The sequence below is a fragment of the Solanum stenotomum genome, chromosome 2 (genome assembly GCF_019186545.1).
Source record: "Solanum stenotomum isolate F172 chromosome 2, ASM1918654v1, whole genome shotgun sequence".
Lineage (NCBI taxonomy): Eukaryota > Viridiplantae > Streptophyta > Magnoliopsida > Solanales > Solanaceae > Solanum > Solanum stenotomum.
In genome coordinates, this window is record NC_064283.1 from 74,347,235 (window position 1) to 74,375,078 (window position 27,844).

At 44.6% G+C, this 27,844-nt stretch overlaps 1 long non-coding RNA gene across 1 annotated transcript; it reads right to left on the minus strand.

The window, feature by feature from the left end:
* Window positions 1-13,557: 13,557 nt before the first annotated feature.
* Window positions 13,558-16,032, minus strand: LOC125856455 (uncharacterized). Its single transcript, XR_007445523.1, has 2 exons — window positions 15,954-16,032; window positions 13,558-13,805 (listed from the first exon to the last, which is right to left on the minus strand). It is a non-coding gene; the product is annotated as an uncharacterized LOC125856455 (long non-coding RNA).
* Between the last annotated feature and the right edge of the window lie 11,812 nt (window positions 16,033-27,844).

Consider the following 27,844-nt stretch of genomic DNA (forward strand, 5'->3'; position numbering starts at 1 on the left):
GACTATAGCACACGAAAATCAGTAAATGTGGGGTTGACCTTCTCTAGGGTTCGTTGGCATTAAAAATGAGCCATTTTGGCCGTGAGGGCCAACTGGTTCCATAGTTAAGGTCTTAACGGACATCCGGGTCTAATTTTTGCACAAATGAGGTCGGAATTCTGGATCACCAAAAATTCTATGGACTATAGCACACGAAAATCAGTAAATTGGGGGTTTTACCTGCTCCAGGGCTCATTTGACCTTGAAAATGGGCCATTTTGTCCACGAGGGCTAACTAGCTCCGTAGATAAGGTCTTAACGGACGTGCAGGTAAAATTTTGGTAAAAATGAGGTCGGAATTCCGGATCACCAAAAAATTCGTGGATAATAGCACACGAAAATCAGTAAATGGGGGGTTTACCTATTTTAGGGCTCGTTTGACCTTGAAAATGGGCCATTTTGGATGTGAGGGCTAACTGGCACCATAGATAAGGTCTTAACGGACGTCCAGAAATAATTTTGGCAAAAATGAGGTCGGAATTCTGGATCACCAAAAAATCTATGGACTATAGCACACGAAAATTGGTAAAATGGGTGGTTTACCTGCTCTAGGGCTCGTTTGACCTTGAAAATGGTCCAATTTGTCCGTGAGGGCCAACTCGCGCCATAGATAAGGTCTTAACGGACGTCCAGGTATAATTTTGGTAATAATGAGGTCGGAATTTCATATCACCAAAAAATTTGTGGACTATAGCATACAATAATAAGTAAAATGGGGGGTTTACNTTTTGCAAAAATGAGGTTGGAATTGAAGATCAAGTAAACCTCCGTTGATTATAGCACACGAAAATCGGTAAAATGGGAGATTTACCTGCTCTAAGGAACGTTTGACTTTGAAAACGGGTCATTTTGGCCGTGAGGGCCAACTCGCTCCATAGATAAGGTCTTAAGGGACATCCAGATATAATTTTTGCAAAAATGAGGTCGGAATTTTTGATCACGAAAAAATCTGTGGACTATGCACACGAATATAGGAAATATGGGTGGTTTACCTGCTCTAGGGCTCGTTTGACCTTGAAAATGGGCCATTTTGGCCGTGAGGGCCAACTAGCGCCATAGATAAGGTCTTAACGGACGTCCCGGTATAATTTTTGTAATAATAAAATCGGAATTTCAGATCACCAAAAAACTGTGGACTACAGTACCCAAAAATCAGTAAAATTGGTGGTTTACCTACTCTAGGGCTCGTTCGACCTTGTAAATGGGTCATTTTGGCCGTGAGGGCCAACTTGCTACATAGATAAGGTTTTAACGGACGTCCAGGTATAATTTTGGCAAAAATGAGGTCAAAATTCCGGATTACCAAAAAATCTGTGGACTATAACACGCAAAAATTGGTAAAATGAGGGGTTTACCAGCTCTAGGGCTCATTTGACCTTGAAAATGGGCCATTTTGGCCGTGAGGGCTAACTATCCCCATAGATAAGGTCTTAACGGACGTCCTGGTAAAATTTTGGTAAAAATGAGGTCGAAATTCTGGATCACCAAGAAATCGGTGGGCTATTGTTCACGAAAATCAGTAAATAGGGGGTTAACCTACTCTAGGGCTCGTTTGACCTTGAAAATCGGCCTTTTTGGCCGTGAGGGCCAACTGGCTCCATAGATAAGGTCTAAACGGACTTCTAAGTATAACATTGGCAAAAATGAGGTCGGAATTCTGGATCACCAAAAAATCTATGGACTATGCATACAAAAATAACTAAAATTGGGGGTTTACCAATTCTAGGGCTCGTTTAACCTTGAAAATGGGTCATTTTAGCCGTGAGGGCGAACTAGCTCCATAGATAAGGTCTTAACGGACGTCTAAGTATAATATTGGCACAAATGAGGTCGGAATTCTGTTTAAAAAAAAATCCGTGGACTATAGCACAAGAAAATCTGTAAAATTGGGGTTTACCTACTCTAGGGATTATTTGACTTTGAAAATGTAGCATTTTGGCCGTTTGGGCCAACTGGCTCCATAGATAAGGTCTTAACGGACGTCCAGTTATAATTTTGGTAATAATGAGGTCGGAAATCTGGATCACCAAAAAATCCGTGGACTATAGCACACAAAAATCAGTAAAATAGGGGGTTTACCTACTCTAGGGCTCGTTTGACCTTGAAAATGGGCCATTTTGGTCGTGAGGGCCAAATGGCTCCATATATAAGGTCTTAAGGAACATCCAAGTATAATTTCGGCAAAAATGAGGTCCAAATTCCAGTTCACCAAAAAATCAATGGACTATAGCGCACAAAAATTGGTAAAATGGGGGGTTTACCTGCTCTAGGGCCTATTTGACCTAGAAAATGGGCCATTTTTGCCGTGAGGGCTAACTAGCTCCATAGATAAGGTCTTAACGGACGTCCATGTAAAATTTTGGTAATAATGAGGTCGAAATTCTGGATCACCAATAAATCTGTGGACTATTGGACACGAAAATCAGTAAATAGGGGGTAAACATACTCTAGGGCTTGTTTGACCTTCAAAATAGGCCAATTTGGCCGTGAAGGCCAACTGGATCCATAGATAAAGTCTTAACGGACGTCCGAGTATAATTTTGGCAAAAATGAGGTCGGAATTCTATATCACCAAAAAATCTGTGGACTATAGCGCACAAAAATCGGTAAAATGAGGGGTTTACCTGCTCTAGGGCTTATTTGACATTTAAAATTGGCCATTTTGGCTGTGAGGGATAACTAGCTCCAAAGATAAGGTCTTAACGGACGACCAGGTAAAATTTTGGCAAAAATGAGGTCGGAATTTCGGATAACCAAAAAATCCGTGGACTGTAGCACACGAAAATCAGTAAAAGGTGTGTTTACCTGCACTATAAATCGTTTGACCTTGAAAATGGGCCATTTTGGCCGTGAGGGCCAACTAGCTCCATAGATAAGGTCTTAACGGACATCCAGCTATAATTTTGCCGAAATGAGATCAGAATTCTGGATCACCAAAAAATCCGTGGACTATAACACACAAAAATTGGTGACATAGGGGGTTTACCTGCTCTAGGGCTCGTTTGACCTTGAAAATGTGCCATTTTGGCCGTGACGGCCAACTGGCTCCATTGATAAGGTCTTAAAGAATGTCGAGGTATAATTTTTGTAATAATGAGGTCAGAAATTTGGATCACCAAAAAATCTGTAGACTATAGCACACAAAAATCAATAAAATAGGCGGTCTACCTACTCTAGGGCTCGTTTTACTTTGAAATTGGGCCATTTTGGCCGTGAGGGACAACTGGCTCCATAGAGAAAGCCTTAACGGACGTCCAAGTATAATTTTGGCGAAATGAGGTTGGTATTCCGGATCACCAAAAAATCAGTGGACTATAGCACATAAAAATTGGTAAAATGGGGGGTTTACCTCCTCTAGGGCTAATTTGACCTAGAAAATAGGCCCCTTATATAAGGACTTAATGGACGTCCATGTATTATTTTGGCAAAACTGACGTCGGAATTCTGGATCACCAAAAAATCCTTGAACTATAGCACACAAAAATCGTTAAATGGGGGGTTCACGTGCTGCAGAGCTCGTTTGACCTTGAAAATGGGCCATTTTAGCCGTGAGGGTTAGCTAGCTCCACATATAAGGTCTTAACGGATGTCTAGGTAAAATTTTGGTAAAAATGAGGCCGGAATTCCGGATCACCAAAAATTCTGTGCACTATATCACACGAAAATCAGTAAATGGGGGGTTTACCTACTCTAGGGCTCGTTTAACCTCAAAAATTGGCAATTTTGGCCGTTAGGGCAAGCTGGCTCCATAGATAAGGTCTTCACTGACTTCAAGGTATAATTTTTGCAAAAATGAGGTCGGAATTTTGGATCACCAAAAAATCTGTGGACTATAGAACACGAAAATCAGTAAATGGGGGGTTTGCCTACTCTAGGGGTTGTTTGTCCTTGAAAATGGGCAATTTTGGCCGTGATGGCCAACTGACTCCGTAGATAAAGTCTTAACGGACGTCCAAGTATAATTTTGGCAAAAATGAGGTCGGAATTCTTGATCACCAAAAAATCCGTGGACTAAAGCACACGAAAATTGGTAAAGTGGGGGGTTTACCTGCTCTAGGGTTGGTTTGATCTTGAAAATGAGCCATTTTTGCTGTAAGGGCCAACTGGTTCCATAGATAAGGTCTTAACGGACGTTCAGGTATAAGTTTTGCAAAAATGAGGTCGGAATTCTGGATCAAGAAAATCTCTGTTGACTATAGCACACGAAAATCGGTTAAACAGGGGATTTACCTACTCTAGGGATCGTTTGACTTTGAAAATGGGCTATATTAGCCGTGAGGTCCAACTGGCTCTATAGATAAGGTTTTAACGGACGTCCAGGTATAATTTTGGGAATAATAAGTTCGGAATTCCGGATCACCAAAAAATTTATAGACTATGCACACAAAAATCACTAAAATATGGGGTTTACCAATTCTAGGGCTCGTTTAACTTTGAAAATGGGCAATTTTGGCCGTGAGGGCTAACTCGCTCCATAGATAAGGTCTTAACGGACATCCAGGTATAATTTTGGCAAAAATAAGGTCGGAATTTTTGATCACCAAAAAATCCGTGGACTATGCACACGAATATAGGTAAAATGGGGGGTTTACCTGCTATAGTGCTTGTTTGACCTTGAAAATGGGTCATTTTGGCCGTGAGGGCCAACTAGCGCCATAGATAAGGTCTTAACGGACGTCCAGGTATAATTTTTGTAATAATAATGTCAGAATTTTAGATCACCAGAAAATCCGTGGACTATGCACACGAATATAGGTAAAATGGGGGGTTTACCTACTCTAGGGCTTGTTTGACCTTGAAAATGGGCCATTTTGGCCGTGAGGGCCAACTGGCTCCATAAGTAAGGTCTTCACAGACGTCCAGGTCTAGTTTTGCTAATAATGAGGTCGGAATTCCGGATAACCAAAAAATACATGGACTATAGCACAAAAAATCAGTAAAATAGAGGGTTTAATTGCTCAAGGGCTCGTTTGACCTTGTAAATGGGCCATTTTGGCCGTGAGGGCTAACTAGCTCCATAGATAAGGTCTTAACGGATGTTCAGGAATAATTTTGGCAAAAATGAAGTTAGAATTCTGGATCACCAAAAAATATGTGGATGATAGCACACGAAAATCGCTAAAACTAGGGGTTTACCTGCTCTAGGGCTCGTTTGACCTTGAAAATGAGCCATTTTGGCCAACTGGGTCCATAGATATGGTCTTAACGGACGTCCAGGTATAATTTTAGGAATAATGAGTTCGGAATTCCGGATCACCAAAAAATCTACGGACTATGCACACAGAAATCACTAAAATGAGGGGTTTACCAATTTTAGGGCTCGTTTAACCTTGAAAATGGTCCATTTTTGGCCGTGAGGGCAAACTAGCTCCATAGATAATGTCTAAACGGACGTCCAGGTATAATTTTGGCAAAAATGATGTTAGAATTTTTTATCACAAAAAAATCCATGGACTATAGCACACGAAAATAGGTAAAATGGGGGGCGTTTAAATGCTCTAGGGCCCGTTTGACCTTGAAAATGGGCCATTTTGGCCATGAAGGCCAACTGGCTCCGTAGGTAAGGTCCTAACGGACGTCCAGGTATAATTTTGGTAAATAATGAGGTCGGAATTCTGAATTAGCAAAAAATCCGTGCATTATAGCACACAAAAATCAGTAAATAGGGGGTATACCATCTCTAGGGTTCGTTTCACCTTGAAAATGAGTCATTTTGGCCGTGAGGGCCAACTAGCTCCATAGATAAGGTCTTAACGGATGTCCAGGTATAATTTTGGCAAAAATGAAGTCGAAATTCTTGATCACCAAAAAATCTGTGGACTATAGCACACGAAAATCGATAAAACTGGGGGTTTACCTTCTGTAGGGCTCGTTTGACCTTGAAAAATGTGCCATATTGGCCGTGACGGCCAACTGGCTTCTTATATATGGTCTTAACAGACGTCCAGGTATAATTTTAGGAATAATGAGTTCGGAATTCCGGATTACCAAATAATATGTGGACTATGCACACAAAAATCACTAAAATGTGGGGTTTACCAATTCTAGGGCTCGTTTGACCTTGAAAATGGGCCATTTTGTCCGTGAGGGCCAACTAGCTCCATAGATAAGGTCTTAACGGACGTCCAGGTATAATTTTGGCAAAAATGATGTCGGAATTTTTTCTCACCAAAAATTCCGTGGACTATAGCACGCGAAAATAGGTAAAATGGGGGGTTTACATGCTCTAAGGTTCGTTTGACCTTGAAAAAGAGCCATTTTGGCCATAAGGGCCAACTAGCTCCATAGGTAAGGTCTGAACGGACATCCAAGTATAATTTTGGTAATAATGAGGTCGGAATTCTGGATCAGCAAAAAATCCGTGGATTATAGCACACAAAAATCAGTAAATGGGGGGTTTACCTTCTCTAGGGCTCGTTTGACCTTGAAAATGGGCCATTTTGGCCGTGAGGGCCAACTAGCTCCATAGATAAGGTCTTAACGGACGTCCAGGTATAATTTTTGCAAAAATGAAGTCGAAATTCTGGATCACCAAAAAATATGTAGACCATAGCACACAAAAATCGGTAAAACGGGGGTTTACCTGCTCTAGGGCTCGTTTGACCTTGAAAATGGGCTATTTTGGCCGTGTGGGCCAACTGGTTCCATAGATAAGGTTTTAACGGACGTCCAGCTGTAATTTTTGTAATAATGAGGTCAGAATTTTAGATCACCAAAAAATCAGTGTACTAAAGCACACAAAATTCAGTAAAATGGGGGTTTACCTATTCTAGGGCTCGTTTGACCTTGAAAATGGTCATTTTGGCCGTGAGGGCCAACTGGCCCCATAGATAAGGTCTTTACGGACGTACATGTATAATTTTGGCAAAAATGACGTCGAAATTCAGGATCACCAAAACATCGTTGAACTATAGCACACAAAAATCGGTAAAATGGGGGGTTTACGTGCTGTAGGGGTCGTTTGACCTTGAAAATGGGACATTTTGGCTGTAAGGGTTAACTAGCTACATAAATAAGGTCTTAACGGACGTCCAGGTAAAATTTTGGCAAATATGAAGTCAGAATTTCAGGTCTCCAAAAAATCTGTGGATTATAGCACCCGAAAATCGGTAAAATAGGAGGTTTACCTGCTCCAGGGCTCATTTGACCTTGAAAATGGGCCATTTTGGTCGTGAGGGTTAAGAAGCTCCATAGATAAAGTCTTAACGGATGTCCAGGTAAAATTTTGGTAAAACTGAGGTCGAAATTCTGGATCACCAAGAAATTCGTGGACTATTGTTCACGAAAATCAGTAAATAGGGGTTAACCTACTCTAGGGCTCGTTTGACCTTGAAAATGGGCCTTTTTGGCCGTGAGAGCCAACTGGCTCCATAGATAAGGTCTTAACGGACGTCCAAGTATAATTTCGGCAAAAATGAGGTCGGAATTCCGGATCACCAAAAAATCCGTGGACTATAGCACATAAAAATTGGTAAAATGGGGGGTTTACCTGCTCTAGGCTCATTTGACCTTGAAAATGGGTCATATTGGCCCTGAGGACCAACTGGCTCCATAAATGAGGTCTTAACGGACATCCAGGTAAGATTTTGGCAAAAATAAAGTCCGAATTTCAAATCACCAAAAAATCTGTGGACTATAGCACACGAAAATCCGTACAGTGGGGGGTTTACCTGCTCTAGGGGTCGTTTGACCTTTGAAAATGGGCCATTTTGGCCGTGAGGGCCAACTGGATCCATAGATAAGGTTTTAACGAACGTCCAGGTATAATTTTTGCAGAAATGAGATCGGAATTTTGGGTCAAGAAAAACTCCATGGACTATAGCACACGAAAATCAGCAAAATGGGGGATTTATCTGCTCTAGGGCTCGTTTGACTTTGAAAATGGGCCATATTGGCCTTGAGGTCCAACTGGCTCCATAGATATGGTCTTAACAGACGTCCAACTATAATTTTGGGAATAATGAGTTCGGAATTCTTGATCACCAAAAAATCTATGGACTATGCATACAAAAATCACTAAAATGGGGGGTTTACCAATTCTAGGGCTCGTTTAACCTTGAAAATGGGTCATTTTGGCCATGAGGACCAACTAGCTCCATAGATAAGGTCTAAACGGACGTCTAAGTATAATATTGGCAAAAATGAGGACGGAATTCTGGATAAAAAAAAATCTGTGGACTATAGCACAAGAAAATCTGTAAAATGGGGGGTTTACCTGCACTAGGGATCATTTGACTTTGAAAATGGGGCATTTTGGCCGTTAGGGCCAACTGGCTCCGTAGATAAGGTCTTAACGGACTTCCAGGTATAATTTTGGTAATAATGAGGTCGAAAATCCGGATCACCAAAAAATCCGTGGACTATAGCACACAAAAATTAGTAAAATGGGTGTTTACCTACTCGAAGGCTCGTTTGACCTTGAAAATGGGGCATTTGGGCCGTGAGGGCCAACTGGCTCCATAGATAAGGTCTACGGACATCTAGGAATAATTTTTGCAAAAATAAGGTCGGAATTCTGGATCACCAAAAAATATGTGGACTATAGCACAAAAAAATCGGTAAAATGAGGGGTTTACCTGCTCTAGGGCTCATTTGACCTTTAAAATTGGCCATTTTGGCCATGAGGGCTAACTAGCTCCAAAGAAAAGGTCTAAACGGATGTCCAGGTAAAATTTTGGCAAAAATGAGGTCGGAATGTCGGATAACCAAAAAATCCGTGGACTATAGCACATGAAAATCAGTAAAAGGGGGGTTTACCTACTCTAGGGCTCGTTTGAGCTTGAAAACGGTCCATTTTGGCCGTGAGGGCCAACTGGCTCCATATATAAGGTTTTAACGGACGTCCAGGTATAATTTTGGCCAAAATGAGGTCGAAATTCTAGATCACCAAAAAATCCGTGGACTATAGCACACAAAAATCGATAAAGTGGGGGTTTACCTGCTCTAAAGCTCGTTTGACCTTGAAAGTGGGCCATTTTTTCCATGAGGGCCAACTGGCTCCATAGATAAGATCTTAACGGATGTCCAGGTATAATTTTGGCAAAAATAAGGTCGGAATTCTGGATCAACAAAAACTCCGTGGATTATAGCACACGAATATCGGCAAAATGGGGGATTTACTTGCTCTTGCGCTCATTTTACTTTGACAATGGGCCATATTGGTCGTGAGGTCCAACTAGCTTCATAGATAAGGTCTTAACGGACGTCCAGGTATAATTTTAGGAATAATGAGTTCGAAATTCTGGATCCCCAAAAAATTTGTGGTCTATGCACACAAAAATCACTAAAATGGGGGTTTTACCAATTCTAGGGCTCGTTTGACCTTGAAAATGGGTTATTTTGGCCGTGAGGGCCAACTAGCTCCATAGATAAGGTCTTAACGGACGTCAAAGTTTAATTTTGGCAAAAGTGAGGTCGGAATTTTTCATCACCAAAATATCTGTGGACTATAGCACACGAAAATAGGTAAAATTGGGGGTTTACCTGGTCTAGGGCTTGTTTGACCTTAAAAATGGGACATTTTAGCCGTGAGGGCCAACTGGCTCCATAGGTAAGGTCTTAACGGATGTCCAGGTATAATTTTTGTAATAATAAGGTCGGAATTTTAGATCACCAAAAAATCCGTGGACTATAGCACACAAAAGTCAGTAAAATGGGGGGTTTACCCACTCAAGGGCTTTTTTGACTTTGAAAATAGGCCATTTTGGCCGTGAGGGCCAACTGGCTCCATAGATAATGTCTTAACGGACGTCCAGGTATAATTTGTACAGAATTGAGGTCGGAATTCTTGATTACCAAAAAATTTGTGGACTATAGCACACAAAAATTGGTAAAATGGGGGGTTTACCTGCTCTAGGGCTCATTTGACCTTAAAAATGGGTCGTTTTGGACGTGAGGGCAAACTGGCCCAATAGATAAGGTCTTTACGGACGTCCATGTATAATATTAGTAAAAATGACGTGGGAATTCAGGATCACCAAAAAATCTTTCGACTATAGCACAAAAAAATCAGTAAAATGGGGGGTTTACGTGTTGTAGGGCTCGTTTGACCTTGAAAATGGGCCACTTTGGCCGTGAGGGTTAAGCTCCATAAATAAGGTCTTAACGGACGTCCAGGTAAAATTTTGGCCAAAATGAAGTCGGAATTTCAAATCACCAAAAAATCTGTGGACTATAGCATACGAAAATCGGTAAAATGGGAGGTTTACATGCTCTAGGGCTCATTTGTCCTTGAAAATTGGCCATTTTGGCCGTGAGGGCTAACTAGCTCCATATAAAAGGTTTTAACAGACGTCCAGGTAAAATTTTGGTAAAAATGAGGTCGAAATTCTAGATCACCAAGAAATTCGCGAACTATTGTTAACGAATATCAGTAAATAGGGGGTTAACCTACTCTAGGGCTCGTTCGACCTTGAAAATGGGCCTTTTTGGCCGTGTGGGCTAACCGGCTTCATAGATAAGGTCTTAACGGACGTCAAAGTATAATTTCGGAAAAAATGTGTTCGAAATTTCGGATCACCAAAAAATCCGTGGACTATAGCACACAAAAATTTATAAAATGCGGGGTTTACCTGCTCTAGGGCTCATTTGATCTTGAAAATGGGCCATTTTGGACGTGAGGGCAAACTGGCCCCATAAATAAGGTCTTTACGGACGTACATGTATAATTTTGGCCAAAATGACGACGAAATTCAGGATCACCAAAAAATCCTTGTACTAAAGCACAGAAAAATTGGTAAAATGGGGGGTTTACGTGCTATAGGGCTCGTTTCACCTTGAAAATGGGCCATTTTAGCCGTGAGGGTTAACTAGCTCCATAAATAAGGTCTTAACAGACATTCAGGTAAAATTTTGGCAAAAATGACGTCAGAATTTCAGATCACCAAAAAATCTGTGGACTATAGCACACAAAAATCGGTAAAATGGGGGGTTAACCTGCTCTAGGGCTCATTTGACCTTGAAAATGGGCCATTTTGGCCGTTAGGGCTAACTAGCTCCATAGATAAGGTCTTAACGGACGTCCTGGTAAAATTTTGGTAAAAATGAGGTCGAAATTTTGGATCACCAAAAAATTCGTGGACTATTGTTCACGAAAATCAGTATATACGGGTTTAACCTACTATAGGGCTCGTTTGACCTTGAAAATGGGCCTTTTTGGCCATGAAGGCCAACTGGCTCCATAGATGAGGTCTAAACGAACCTCTAAGTATAATATTGACAAAAATGAGGTCGGAATTCTGGATCAAAAAAAATCCGTGGACTATAGCACAAGAAAATCTGTAAAATGGGGGGTTTACCTGCTCTAGGGATCATTTGACTTTGAAAATGGGGCATTTTGGCCGTTAAGGCCAACTGGCTCCATAGATAAGGTCTTAACGGACTTCCAGGTATAATTTTGGTAATAATGAGGTCGGAAATCCGGATCACCAAAAAATCCGTGTACTATAGCACACAAAAATTAGTAAAATGGGTGTTTACCTACTCGAGGGCTCGTTTGACCTTGAAAATGGGGCATTTGGGCCGTGAGGGCCAACTGGCTCCATAGATAAGGTCTACGGACATCTAGGAATAATTTTCACATAAATGAGGTCGGAATTCTGGATCACCAAAAAATCTATAGACTATAGCAAGAGAAAATCGGTAAAATGGGAGGTTTAGCTGCTCTAGCACTCGTTTGACCTTGAAATTGGGCCATTTAGGCCGTAAGTGCCAACTGGCTCTATAGATATGGTTTTAACGGATGTCCAGGAATAATTTTGGTAATAATGATGTCGGAATTCTGGATCAACAAAAAATACGTGGACTATAGCACAAAAAAATCAGTAATATGAGTGGTTTAACAGCTCTTGGGATCGTTTGACATTGTAAATGAAACATTTTGGTCGTGAGGGCTAACTAGCTCCACAGATAAGGTCTTAACGGACGTCAAGGGAAAATTTTGGCAAAAATATAATGGAGTTCCGGAGCACGAAAATATTCGTGGACTATAGCACACGAAAATCTGTAAAATTGGGGGTTTACCTACTTTATGGCTCGTTTGACCTTGAAAATAGGCCATTTTGGCCGTGATCGCCAACTGGCTCTATAGATAAGGTCTTAACTGACGTCCAGGTATAATTTTGGCAAAAAATGAGGCTAGAATTATTGATGAACAAAAAATTCGTGGACTTTAACGCATGAAAATCGATAAAATTGTGGATTTACCTGCTCTAGGGCTTGTTTGAATTTGAAAATGGGTCATTTTAGCCGTGAGGGCCAACTGGCTCCATAGATAAGGTCTTAAAGGAAGTCCAGGTATATTTTTTGCAAAAATGAGGTCGAAATTTTGGATCACCAAAAAATCTGTGGACTATAGCACAAAAAAATCGGTAAAATGAGGGGTTTACCTGCTCTAGGGCTCATTTGACCTTTAAAATTGGCCATTTTGGCCGTGAGGGCTAACTAGCTCCAAAGAAAAGGTCTAAACGGATGTCCAGGTAGAATTTTGGCAAAAATGAGGTCGGAATTTCGGGTCACCAAAAAATTCATGGATTATAGCACACGAAAATCAGTAAATGTGGGGTTTACCTACTCTAGGGCTCCTTTGACCTTGAAAATGGGCCATTTTGGCCGTGAGGGCCAACTGGCTCCATAGATAAGGTCTTAACGGACGTCCAGGTATAATTTTGGCCAAAATGAGGTCGAAATTCTGGATCACCAAAAAATCCGTGGACAATAGCACACAAAAATCGATAAAGTAGGGGGTTTACCTGCTCTAGGGCTCATTTGACCTTGAATATGGGCCATTTTGGCCGTGAGGGCCAACTGGCTCCATAGGTAAGGTCTTAACGGACGTCCAGGTATAATTTTGGCAAAAATAAGGTCGGAATTCAGGATCAACAAAAACTCCGTGGACTATAGCACACGAAAATCGGCAAAATGGGGGATTTACTTGGGCTAGCGCTCGTTTGACTTTGAAAATGGGCAATATTGGCCGTGAGGTTTAACTGGCTTCATAGATAAGGTCTTAACGGACGTCCATGTATAATTTTTGGAATAATGAGTTCGGAATTCCGGATCACCAAAAAAATTTGTGGAGTATGCACACAAAAATCACTAAAATGGGGGGTTTACCAATTCTAGGGCTCGTTTGACCTTGAAAATAGGTTATTTTGGCCGTGAGCGCCAACTAGCTCCATAGATAAGGTCTTAACGGACGTCAAGGTATAATTTTGGCAAAAATGAGGTCGAAATTTTTTATCACCAAAAAATCTGTGGACTATAGCACACGAAAATAGGTAAAATGGAGCGTTTACCTGGTCTAGGGCTTGTTTGACCTTAAAAATGGGACATTTTGGCCATGAGGGCCAACTGGCTCCATAGGTAAGGTCTTAACGTGTCACGACCCGATTTATCAAGTCATGATGGCACCTACTATAACCCACCAGTAGGTAAGCCAACCCGTAACCCGGAACAACAAGTAATGGGTCTGAGGGTAGAAATCAAACAAGAGTAGGCAAATAACAATATAAACAGGCGTACGCAAACCAAAAACTTATATACAAATAAAGATCCCTCCCAGAACCTGGAAGTCACTAGTACAGAGCTACTACAAAATGAGTACAAGTCCCAAAACTGGACAACAGAGACTGGACTGTCTCGAAGGGAAGAAGACAAGTCTATATATACAGATGGAGACCGAAATAGTACAGAACGCCGTGTGCTCACCCCCGTCTCCAGATAAGTCTACTCCAAGCTCGATCAACGCTGGCTACTAGTGCTCGGACCTGCATCACAAAATAGATGCAGAGCGTAGCATGAGTACCAAAACAACAGGTACCCAGTAGGCATCATCGGCCGACTGAGCAAGATAAGCAAAAGTAAACTGAAATGCAAATAAAGGGTCACATCAAGTGCAAAGAGTAGTAAATGGGGGGTATGTACACGAGCGTACAGGCAACAAAGACAAGCAATCTAACTAACTCCGCCGGGCTCCCATAAACCCGACGGGTACGCTCGTGCACAATAAAAGAAACCACCTGCACGGACCCCCATAAGCCCGGCAGATGGACTGACAGTTGAAGTAAAATAATGGAGCTAGAAGGTCTATCACAATATTACCAATTTCCGGACTTGTAACTGAACCATTCCCAATCATATTCCAAGATCTCATTACGTCCCGGACTTTAACCGGAATCTCTCCAACCTCCAAAACCTCAACCTACAGATGAGAGTAATCAAGACTAAACTGAAGCTTTAGTGAGGAATTGGGAATACACCACGTGCAAGCTGGACCACGGACTCGAACCGGGTACTATAGCTAATGAGTCAACCTATATGGGCTGGACCACGGACTCGAACCGGGTGCTGTAGCCAAAGGTCGGGCACGGGTGGGCTGGACCACGGACTCGAACCGGGTGCTGTAGCTGAAATCAGATCACAGGTAAGCTGGACCACGGACTCGAACCGGGTACTGTAGCTAAGCCTGGACATAAGTGAGCTGGACCACGGACTCTAACCGGGTGCTGTAGCTAAAACCAGATCACAGGTAAGCTGGACCACGGACTCGAACCGGGTACTGTAGCTAAGCCTGGACATAAATGAGCTGGACCACGGACTCTAACCGGGTACTGTAGCTGAAACCAGATCACAGGTAAGCTGGACCACGGACTCGAACCGGGTACTGTAGCTAAGCCTGGACATAAATGAGCTGGACCACGGACTCTAACCGGGTACTGTAGCTGAAACCAGATCACAGGTAAGCTGGACCACGGACTCGAACCGGGTACTGTAGCTAAGCCTGGACATAAATGAGCTGGACCACGGACTCTAACCGGGTACTGTAGCTGAAACCAGATCACAGGTAAGCTGGACCACGGACTCGAACCGGGTACTGTAGCTAAGCCTGGACATAAATGAGCTGGACCACGGACTCTAACCGGGTACTGTAGCTGAAACCAGATCACAGGTAAGCTGGACCACGGACTCGAACCGGGTACTGTAGCTAAGCCTGGACATAAATGAGCTGGACCACGGACTCTAACCGGGTACTGTAGCTGAAACCAGATCACAGGTAAGCTGGACCACGGACTCGAACCGGGTACTGTAGCTAAGCCTGGACATAAATGAGCTGGACCACGGACTCTAACCGGGTACTGTAGCTGAAACCAGATCACAGGTAAGCTGGACCACGGACTCGAACCGGGTACTGTAGCTAAGCCTGGACATAAATGAGCTGGACCACGGACTCTAACCGGGTACTGTAGCTGAAACCAGATCACAGGTAAGCTGGACCACGGACTCGAACCGGGTACTGTAGCTAAACCTGGAATAAGTAAGCTGGACCACGGACTCTAACCGGGTACTGTAGCTAAGAATCAATATCCAACCATCCGTCGCGGGAAATATCACCAAACCGATTACCATAAATAATCCTTTTAGTCCGACCCTCATATACCCCAAATCGCCGAGGAAGTATCCAATAATGAGTAAGCTAGACCACGGACTTTAACCGGGTATTTGTAGCCGATATAAAAGCAGGGCATTATGGATACAAGGTCATAAGCTGAGTTACCGACTATCAGACTCAAGTCTGCTATATCAGTCTACAAGGAGCTAACCGTCCGAAACGACGTCGGAAAAAGTTCTACTGCCCAACGACATCCGAAATCTCGCAAGTCTATGGCAACACTAGTCTAAGCCTAGACTAAGGCCAAACATACTTCAAATCAATATTATCATATACACCACCAGATATGGCTATTCAATAATATCAAGAGACATGCTGTCATAATCCAACACTTTCCCGAAATAAGGTCTAAGGCAGGAATTATAGAAATTTAGCATGCTCGACACCCGAACCCCTCCATACTCAAGCAAATCAATAAACAATTGCCTAAACATGCTCAATCTCACGAGAGAAAACCATAGCCTACCTGAAAGCCGATCACGCGTGCTCCAACTCACGGTACCGGATCTTTTCCTCTCCGAACGGTCTCCAAATGCTTCCCCACTAACAAAAGGTTAATCACCTCGTCATTACGAATATATTGACACTAAAATTATATTTTTCGGAGACGGACCCAAAATCGGGTCTAAAACGGGATTGTGGGGCCCACACTTAGAATCTCAAAATCGAATCCGTGGAAACGTCCCAACTACCTTACTAAACTAATATCCCAAAATTTTAGCACAAACAGATGCCCACAACACCGCAAATCAGCCACAATAATTAAAAAGGACAGCCCTTTCATCATCAATTTCCGGAAAAACGAGACCCTTTCAACCCAAACAGATTATACCACGACGATCCTTGCGAAAAACTCTACAAGTTAGCCACAAGAATGACTCAAAACGGACTTACGATGATCAAGATCTCACATTTCAAAAATTCAACAACAAAACATCCGAAAATCACACTGGCAGTGGCTAAAAATTGATTTCTTACCTCAACGAAGCCTCCCCTCGCGTTTTCGAGATCACCGCTAGATTCCCCTCGAAATTCTCTTGAAGTTTGCCTTTTGAATCACTTAATTTGGATTAAAAATGAAGGAGCAATCTCAATTTGAAGTTGAACAAAAATTTGGACGAAATTCGTTCTTAAAAATCTGGAAATTTCCACCTCTGCCACGTGTCGTCACGTGGCTCTGCCACGTCACCGCCGCGTCAAAATTTTACAACCCTCCAAACTTAAATTTCGATGTTTCGGACTCGTTCGGAGTCGGAAAAATACAAACCTTATATGGAATCTGATTGGAAATGATATTTCGGACTCAATGGTGAAGGCGGAATTTCCATTTGGAGCTCGCTTCGACGAAAAGTGGGTCCCACACCCAGTATCATTTGAGCCAGATTCCACAATTGCTATCTAAAGTCTCGGGAAGTGAACAAAGGGTCGTTCTAGACCAAAATCGATCTTCCGAAGCTAACCTAGCTGTCAGAATTTTCATCTGAGCACGTCTTCCAAGAAGGTTGACCAAAGTCAACTTTTCAAGTTATAAAAATCTCCAAAACAGGAGAACGGGCCTAAAACCCAAACGAACGACCAGGCGACCGAACAGTCAGTGCCAGCAAGTCATAAATGACTTGGGGTCGCTACAGGAACGCTCTAAACGATGAAATGAATTCTTTAATTTAAAAATGACCTGGAGGGTCATTACAATATCCACTACTAAAAGAACTTTCGTCCGCGAAAGTAAGAGTCAAGAAGTACCTGAATGCTCAAATAAGTCGGGGAACTGTGCCCGCATCTCATGCTCGATCTCCCAGGTAGCCTCCTCAACTGGACGATGTCTCCAACGGACCTTAACAACAGGAATGGCTCTCGAGCGCAATCTCCTCACATCTCTGGATAGAATGGCAACTGGCTCCTCTACGAATGTCAAACGATCATCCAACTCGACTGCATCATACTGGAGCACATGGGACTCATCAGGAACATACCGCCGCAACATCGAAACATGAAACACTGGGTGGATGGCTGAAAATACTGGAGGTAGGGCCAACTCATAAGCAACCTCTCCAACTGTCCGGAGTATCTCAAATGGCCCAATGTACCTGGGGCTAAGCTTGCCCCGCCTCCCAAACCTCATCACGCCCTTCATGGGCGACACACGGAGGAATACCCGATCACCAACAGAGAATCTCAAAGGTCGACGCCTCTGATCCGCATAACTCTGGTGCCTACTCTGAGCCGTCCTGAGCCTATCCTGAATCACCCTCACCTGATCCAGGGCCTCCTGAAGCAAATCTGTACCACGCGGCCTAGGCTCTGTAGACTCAAACCAACCCACTGGAGAGCGACAACGCCTACCATATAAGGCCTCAAACGGGGCCATCTGAATACTAGAGTGGTAGCTGTTATTGTACGCAAACTCCGCCAAAGGCAAGAACTGGTCCCACTGACCTCCAAAATCCATAACACAAGCCCGCAACATATCCTCAAGGACCTGAATAGTACGCTCTGACTGACCATCCGTCTGTGGGTGAAATGCTGTGCTAAGGTGGACACGGGTTCCCAACTCTTCCTGAAAAGCCCTCCAAAAGCTGGAAGTGAACTGTGAACCTCGGTCTGAAATGATAGCAACAGGCACACCATGAAGACGAACTACCTCCCGAATATAGATACGAGCTAACCTCTCAGCACTGAAGGTAGTATGAACAGGAAGGAAGTGTGCTGACTTGGTCAATCGATCCACGATGACCCAAATGCTGTCAACACCTCTAGAAGTCCGAGGCAACCCCACAACGAAGTCCATAGTGATACGCTCCCACTTCCACTCCGGAATGGGTAATCTCTGAAACACACCACCAGGCCTCAAATGCTCGGCCTTTACCTGCTGGCAACACAAGCAACGGGAAACAAAGTCAGCAATATCTCTCCTCATGCCACTCCACCAGTAATGCTGCCTCAAATCGCGATACATCTTCGCTGTGCCTGGATGGATAGAGTATCTAGACTCATGGGCCTCAGAAAGTATCAACTGTATCAAATCTCCAACTCTCGGAACACAGATGCGGCCGGCAAATTTCAACACTCCATCAGGATCTAAGGTAGCCTGACCACCATCACCCGCTAACACTCGATCTCTAAGGGCCACCAAAGTATCATCCTCAAACTGGCAACCACGGATCCTATCAAGCAAAGAAGACTGAACTCCCATAAAGGCCAAGACGCATCTAGAATCTGAGATATCCAACCGAACCATGCTATTAGCTAAGGACTGAATGTCCAAAGCTAAGGGTCTCTCCTCAACAGATAAGAAGGCTAGACTACCCATACTCACTGCCTTCCGGCTCAAGGCGTCCGCTACCACATTCGCCTTGCCCGGATGATAGAGAATAGAGAGGTCGTAGTCCTTTAGGAGCTCAATCCAACGACGCTGCCTCGAATTAAGGTCCCTCTGACTCATGATGTACTGAAGACTCCTGTGATCGGTATAGATCTCACATCGAACTCCATACAAGTAGTGCCTCCAAATCTTAAGTGCGAAAACTACCGCCGCCAACTCTAAGTCATGGGTGGGGTAGTTGCGCTCATGAATCTTAAGCTGCCTCGACGCATAAGCAATAACCCGGCCCTGCTGCATCAATACACAACCCAAACCAACGCCGGATGCGTCACAATATACCGTGAAGCCCTCGCCCTCAACTGGAAGAGTCAATATAGGAGCGGTGGTCAATAACTCCTTGAGCCTCAAAAAGCTCGCCTCACACTCCTCTGACCAAACAAAAGGAACATCAACACGAGTCAATCGAGTCAACGGGGCTGCAATAGTAGAAAAGCCCTCAACAAAGCGTCTGTAATAGCCTGCTAGTCCGACGAAGCTCCGAATCTCAGTAACTGAAGTGGGCCTGTGCCAATCACGAATAGCCTCAATCTTCGCCGGATCAACCCTAATACCCTCCTTGGACACCACGTGCCCCAAGAAGGCTACAGACTCAAGCCAAAACTCGCACTTTGAGAACTTGGCATAAAGCCGCTGATCTCTCAAAGTCTGGAGCACTATCCTCAAATGCTGCTCATGCTCACTCCGGCTCCGCGAGTATACTAGTATGTCATCAATGAAGACTATGACGAAGGAATCAAGATAAGGCCTGAACACACGCGTCATCAAGTCCATAAAGGCAGCAGGGGCATTAGTCAACCCAAACGACATCACCAAGAACTCATAATGGCCATAACGAGTCCTAAATGCGGTCTTAGGGATGTCCGCTGCCCTAATCCTCAACTGGTGGTAACCGGACCTCAAATCAATCTTAGAGAACACTGAAGCTCCCTGTAGCTGGTCAAATAGGTCATCGATCCTAGGCAGAGGATATCGATTCTTCACTGTCACCTTGTTCAGCTGCCTGTAGTCAATACACAATCGCATAGTACCGTCCTTCTTCTTCACGAAGAGGACTGGGGCACCCCAAGGCGATACACTAGGCCTAATGAATCCCTTACCCAAGAGATCCTGAAGCTGAACACTGAGCTCCTTGAGCTCTGCAGGAGCCATCCGATATGGCGGAATAGAAATAGGGCGAGTACCTGGCTCAAGCTCAATCGGAAAGTCGACATCACGCTCTGGGGGTAGGCCAGGTAGATCAGTAGGAAACACATCTATGAAGTCACGAACAACAGGAACTGACTCAACCGGAGGAACCTCCTTACTCACATCACGTACATAGGCCAAATATGATAAGCATCCGCTAGCCACTAGCCTCCTAGCACGAATAAAAGAAATAACCCCAACTGGTGTGCTACCACGAGATCCCTGCCACACCACCGGAGGAATACCGGGAATGGCTAAGGTAACGGTCTTAGAAAAGCAATCTAAAACAGCGCGATAAGGGGATAACCAATCCATGCCCAGAATCACATCAAAATCAACCATGTCAAGCAATATAAGGTCAGCCCGGGTGTCACACCCCTGGATAGTAACTAAGCAAGATCGAAATACCTGATCCACTACTAAAGACTCACCCACGGGGGTCGACACACGCAACGGCGCTACCAGAGGCTCAGACATCAAACTCAATCGAGAGGCATAGTAGACAGAAACATACGAAAAAGTAGAGCCTGGATCAAATAAAGCCAAGGCGGGCTGCTGGCATAATAACACTGTACCTGTGATCACATCGTCCGAGGTCTCAGCATCTGCTCTAGCTGGAGCTGCATAAAAGTGGGCCTGGACTCCCCTACCCTGTGCATCGACTCTGCCCCCTAATCTGCCTCCTCGGGGACCACCCCGTATACCCTGGTGACCACCCCTACGGTCCTGTCCCTGGCCTCTGCCTCTAGCTGGAGGTGCTGGCGCATGCCTAGCTGCCTGTGGAGCGGGTAAGGCTAACCTGCGATGGGGACACTCGCGGGCCCAATGATCTAACCCCCCACATTCATAACACCCCTGGAACTGTCGACTGAGAGCTGGAGGTCGGCTACCCCGGCCAGAAGAACCCATCTGTGAACTATCTCGGCCCCGACTAGGACCGGCACTAAAACCAATATGGCGGTGCTGATCACCCTCTGATGCCTGGAGAGCAGCCTGGAAGGGGCTACTAGACTGACCCGACTGAAACCTCTGCTGGGATCTATCATAAGACCCTCGGGGTCTGAAACGGCGCCTATCATAGCTATCCTCCTGTCTAGGTCTCTTGCCGCTGCCCCCTTGGGCCTCGCGACGGAGCTGCTCGATAGTGCGGGCATGGTCCACTACATCTAGAAATGAGCGGCCCGCTGAGACTAAAGACTGAGTCTCAATCCGCAACTGTAGTCTCAAACCCCGAACAAAACAACGAACCCTCTCCTCCTCAGTAGGTAATATCATGGCGGCATGCCTGGAGAGCTCGTGGAATCGGGCCTCATACTCTGATACTGTCATGGAGCCCTGCTCTAACCGAGCAAACTGATCTCTGAGCTGATCTCTGATGCTCCTGGGAATAAATCGGGCCAAGAAGGCCTCTGAAAACTCAGTCCATGTGACCGGTGGAGACCCAGCTGGCCTGGTCTCTAAGTATGTACGCCACCACTGCCTGGCGGGACCGTCTAACTGGTAAGCGGTGAAGTCTGCCCCTCTCGACTCCACTAAACCCAAAGTCTGTAGCCGCTCGCGGCAAGTAACTAGAAACTCGTGGGCATCCTCCCCCACTGCCCCAGAAAACCTCGGCGGTGATAGTCTAAGGAACACACCGAGCATCTTCTGCTCCCGTAGTGGCATGACGCTCTCCAAATCGTCAGGCTGGACAATCGGTGCCGCTGGTGTAGGCTGGCCCTGCGGTACTGGAACAACTGGAGCTGGGGCCTGCTGCATACCCCCAATGGCAGCTAGTATCTGTACGAGCATCGCCTGTATATCTGGAGCTGCCACAGGCTCGGGCGGTGGCTGGGCTGATCCCGGACCCATCGGCTGCTGCGGTGCTGGAGCTGCTGGTGGCTCTATCACCGGCTCTGGAGTTTGCTCTCGGTCCTGGGCTGGTGCTGTAGCTCTGGCACGACCTCGAGGTCGGCCTCTACCCCTAGCTGGGGCCCTACCACGCGTGCGAGCCATCCCTATAAAAGAGTGGTACAAGTAAAATTTTCAGAAATCGATAAGACACACAATGCACGACAGTGATACAAAAGCAGCACGTTCCTAAAGACATCCTGTAGCCTCCCGAAGATAAGTAACGGACGTCTCCGTACCGATCTGCAGGACTCTACTAGACGTTAGCTCTGTACAAGTGAGACCGACGAACCTGGGGCTCTGATACCAATTTGTCACGACCCGATTTATCAAGTCATGATGGCACCTACTATAACCCACCAGTAGGTAAGCCAACCCGTAACCCGGAACAACAAGTAATGGGTCTGAGGGTAGAAATCAAACAAGAGTAGGCAAATAACAATATAAACAGGCGGACGCAAACCAAAAACTTATATACAAATAAAGATCCCTCCCAGAACCTGGAAGTCACTAGTACAGAGCTACTACAAAATGAGTACAAGTCCCAAAACTGGACAACAGAGACTGGACTGTCTCGAAGGGAAGAAGACAAGTCTATATATACAGATGGAGACCGAAATAGTACAGAACGCCGTGTGCTCACCCCCGTCTCCAGATAAGTCTACTCCAAGCTCGATCAACGCTGGCTACTAGTGCTCGGACCTGCATCACAAAATAGATGCAGAGCGTAGCATGAGTACCAAAACAACAGGTACCCAGTAGGCATCATCGGCCGACTGAGCAAGATAAGCAAAAGTAAACTGAAATGCAAATAAAGGGTCACATCAAGTGCAAAGAGTAGTAAATGGGGGGTATGTACACGAGCGTACAGGCAACAAAGACAAGCAATCTAACTAACTCCGCCGGGCTCCCATAAACCCGACGGGTACGCTCGTGCACAATAAAAGAAACCACCTGCACGGACCCCCATAAGCCCGGCAGATGGACTGACAGTTGAAGTAAAATAATGGAGCTAGAAGGTCTATCACAATATTACCAATTTCCGGACTTGTAACTGAACCATTCCCAATCATATTCCAAGATCTCATTACGTCCCGGACTTTAACCGGAATCTCTCCAACCTCCAAAACCTCAACCTACAGATGAGAGTAATCAAGACTAAACTGAAGCTTTAGTGAGGAATTGGGAATACACCACGTGCAAGCTGGACCACGGACTCGAACCGGGTACTATAGCTAATGAGTCAACCTATATGGGCTGGACCACGGACTCGAACCGGGTGCTGTAGCCAAAGGTCGGGCACGGGTGGGCTGGACCACGGACTCGAACCGGGTGCTGTAGCTGAAATCAGATCACAGGTAAGCTGGACCACGGACTCGAACCGGGTACTGTAGCTAAGCCTGGACATAAGTGAGCTGGACCACGGACTCTAACCGGGTGCTGTAGCTAAAACCAGATCACAGGTAAGCTGGACCACGGACTCGAACCGGGTACTGTAGCTAAGCCTGGACATAAATGAGCTGGACCACGGACTCTAACCGGGTACTGTAGCTGAAACCAGATCACAGGTAAGCTGGACCACGGACTCGAACCGGGTACTGTAGCTAAGCCTGGACATAAATGAGCTGGACCACGGACTCTAACCGGGTACTGTAGCTGAAACCAGATCACAGGTAAGCTGGACCACGGACTCGAACCGGGTACTGTAGCTAAGCCTGGACATAAATGAGCTGGACCACGGACTCTAACCGGGTACTGTAGCTGAAACCAGATCACAGGTAAGCTGGACCACGGACTCGAACCGGGTACTGTAGCTAAGCCTGGACATAAATGAGCTGGACCACGGACTCTAACCGGGTACTGTAGCTGAAACCAGATCACAGGTAAGCTGGACCACGGACTCGAACCGGGTACTGTAGCTAAGCCTGGACATAAATGAGCTGGACCACGGACTCTAACCGGGTACTGTAGCTGAAACCAGATCACAGGTAAGCTGGACCACGGACTCGAACCGGGTACTGTAGCTAAGCCTGGACATAAATGAGCTGGACCACGGACTCTAACCGGGTACTGTAGCTGAAACCAGATCACAGGTAAGCTGGACCACGGACTCGAACCGGGTACTGTAGCTAAGCCTGGACATAAATGAGCTGGACCACGGACTCTAACCGGGTACTGTAGCTGAAACCAGATCACAGGTAAGCTGGACCACGGACTCGAACCGGGTACTGTAGCTAAACCTGGAATAAGTAAGCTGGACCACGGACTCTAACCGGGTACTGTAGCTAAGAATCAATATCCAACCATCCGTCGCGGGAAATATCACCAAACCGATTACCATAAATAATCCTTTTAGTCCGACCCTCATATACCCCAAATCGCCGAGGAAGTATCCAATAATGAGTAAGCTAGACCACGGACTTTAACCGGGTATTTGTAGCCGATATAAAAGCAGGGCATTATGGATACAAGGTCATAAGCTGAGTTACCGACTATCAGACTCAAGTCTGCTATATCAGTCTACAAGGAGCTAACCGTCCGAAACGACGTCGGAAAAAGTTCTACTGCCCAACGACATCCGAAATCTCGCAAGTCTATGGCAACACTAGTCTAAGCCTAGACTAAGGCCAAACATACTTCAAATCAATATTATCATATACACCACCAGATATGGCTATTCAATAATATCAAGAGACATGCTGTCATAATCCAACACTTTCCCGAAATAAGGTCTAAGGCAGGAATTATAGAAATTTAGCATGCTCGACACCCGAACCCCTCCATACTCAAGCAAATCAATAAACAATTGCCTAAACATGCTCAATCTCACGAGAGAAAACCATAGCCTACCTGAAAGCCGATCACGCGTGCTCCAACTCACGGTACCGGATCTTTTCCTCTCCGAACGGTCTCCAAATGCTTCCCCACTAACAAAAGGTTAATCACCTCGTCATTACGAATATATTGACACTAAAATTATATTTTTCGGAGACGGACCCAAAATCGGGTCTAAAACGGGATTGTGGGGCCCACACTTAGAATCTCAAAATCGAATCCGTGGAAACGTCCCAACTACCTTACTAAACTAATATCCCAAAATTTTAGCACAAACAGATGCCCACAACACCGCAAATCAGCCACAATAATTAAAAAGGACAGCCCTTTCATCATCAATTTCCGGAAAAACGAGACCCTTTCAACCCAAACAGATTATACCACGACGATCCTTGCGAAAAACTCTACAAGTTAGCCACAAGAATGACTCAAAACGGACTTACGATGATCAAGATCTCACATTTCAAAAATTCAACAACAAAACATCCGAAAATCACACTGGCAGTGGCTAAAAATTGATTTCTTACCTCAACGAAGCCTCCCCTCGCGTTTTCGAGATCACCGCTAGATTCCCCTCGAAATTCTCTTGAAGTTTGCCTTTTGAATCACTTAATTTGGATTAAAAATGAAGGAGCAATCTCAATTTGAAGTTGAACAAAAATTTGGACGAAATTCGTTCTTAAAAATCTGGAAATTTCCACCTCTGCCACGTGTCGTCACGTGGCTCTGCCACGTCACCGCCGCGTCAAAATTTTACAACCCTCCAAACTTAAATTTCGATGTTTCGGACTCGTTCGGAGTCGGAAAAATACAAACCTTATATGGAATCTGATTGGAAATGATATTTCGGACTCAATGGTGAAGGCGGAATTTCCATTTGGAGCTCGCTTCGACGAAAAGTGGGTCCCACACCCAGTATCATTTGAGCCAGATTCCACAATTGCTATCTAAAGTCTCGGGAAGTGAACAAAGGGTCGTTCTAGACCAAAATCGATCTTCCGAAGCTAACCTAGCTGTCAGAATTTTCATCTGAGCACGTCTTCCAAGAAGGTTGACCAAAGTCAACTTTTCAAGTTATAAAAATCTCCAAAACAGGAGAACGGGCCTAAAACCCAAACGAACGACCAGGCGACCGAACAGTCAGTGCCAGCAAGTCATAAATGACTTGGGGTCGCTACAGGAACGCTCTAAACGATGAAATGAATTCTTTAATTTAAAAATGACCTGGAGGGTCATTACATAACGGACGTCCAGGTATAATTTTGGTAATAATGAGGTCGGAATTCTGGTCACCAACAAATCCGTGGATTATAGCACACGAAAATGAGTAAGTGGGGGGTTTACCTTCTCTAGGGCTCGTTTGACCTTGAAAATGGGCAATTTTGGCTATGAGGGCTCACTAGCTCCGTAGATACGGTCTTAATGGACGTCCAGGTAAAATTTTGGCAAAAATGAGTTCGAATCACCAAAAAATCTGTGGACTATAGCACACGAAAATCAGTAAATGGGGGTTTTACCTACTCTAGAGCTCGTTTGACCTTGAAAATGGGCCATTTTCGCTGTGAGGGCCAACTGGATCTATAGATAAGGTCTTAATGGACGTCCAGGTATAAATTTGGAAAAAATGAGGTCGAAATTGTGGATCACCAAAAAATCTGTGGACTATAGCACAGGAAAATCGGTAATGTAGGGGGTTTACCTGCTCTAGGGATCATTTGACCTTGAAAATGGGCCATTTTCGCCGTGATGGAAACTGGCTCCATAGATAAGGTTTTAACGGACGTTCAGGTATAATTTTGGCAAAAATGAGGTCGGAATTCTGGATCAACAAAAACTCCGTGGACTATAGCACACGAAAATCGGCAAAATGGGGGATTTACCTGCTCTAGGGCTCGTTTGACTTTGAAAATGGGTCATATTGCGTGTGAGGTCCAACTGGCTCCATGAATAAGGTCTTAACGGACATCGAGGTAAAATTTTGGCAAAAATGAAGTCCGAATTTTAGATTACCAAAAAAATCTGTGGATTATAGCACACGAAAATCGATAAAGTGGGGGGTTTACTTGCTCTAGGGCTCGTTTAACCTTGAAAATGGGTCATTTTTGCCGTGAGGGCCAACTAGCTCCATATATAAGGTCTTAACGGACGTCCTTGTAAAATTTTTGTAAAAATGAGGTCTAAATTCTGGATCACCAAGAAATCCATGGACTATTGGACACGAAAATCAGTAAATAGAGGATTAACCTTCTCTAGGGCTCGTTTGACCTTGAAAATAGGCCAATTTGGCCGTGAAGGCCAACTGGCTCCATAGATAAAGTGTTAACGGACGTCCAGGTATAATTTTTGCAGAAATGATGTCGGAATTCCGGATCACCAAAAAATCTAGCACACAAAAATCGGTAAAATGAGGGGTTTACCTACTCTAGGGCTCATTTGACCTTTAAAATGGGCCAGTTTTGCTGTGAGGGATAACTAACTCCAAAGATATGGTCTTAACGGACGACCAGGTAAAATTTTGGCAAAAATGAGGTCGGAATTTTGGATAACCAAAAAATCCGTGGATTGTAGCACACGAAAATCAGTAAAAGGGGTGTTTACCTTTACTATAAATCGTTTGACCTTGAAAATGGGCCATTTTGGCCGTAAGGGCCAACTAGCTCCATAGATAAGGTCTTAACGGACATCCAAGTATAATTTAGGCAAAAATGAGGTCGGAATTCTTGATCACCAAAAAATATGTGGACTATAGTACACGAAAATCGATGAAATAGGGGGTTTACCAGATCTAGGGCTCGTTTGACCTTGAAAGTGGGCCATTTTGACCTTGAGGGCTAACTAGCTCCGTAGATAAGGTCTTAACGAACGTCTAGGTAAAATTTTGGTAATAATGAGGTCGGAGTTCTGTTCACCAAGAAATCTATGGACTATAACACACGAAAAACAGTAAATGGGGGGTTTACCATCTCAAGGGCTCATTTGACCTTGAAAATGGGCCATGTTGGTGTTGAGGGGTAACTAGCTATGTAGATAAGGTCTTAACGGACGTCCAGGTAAAATTTTTACAA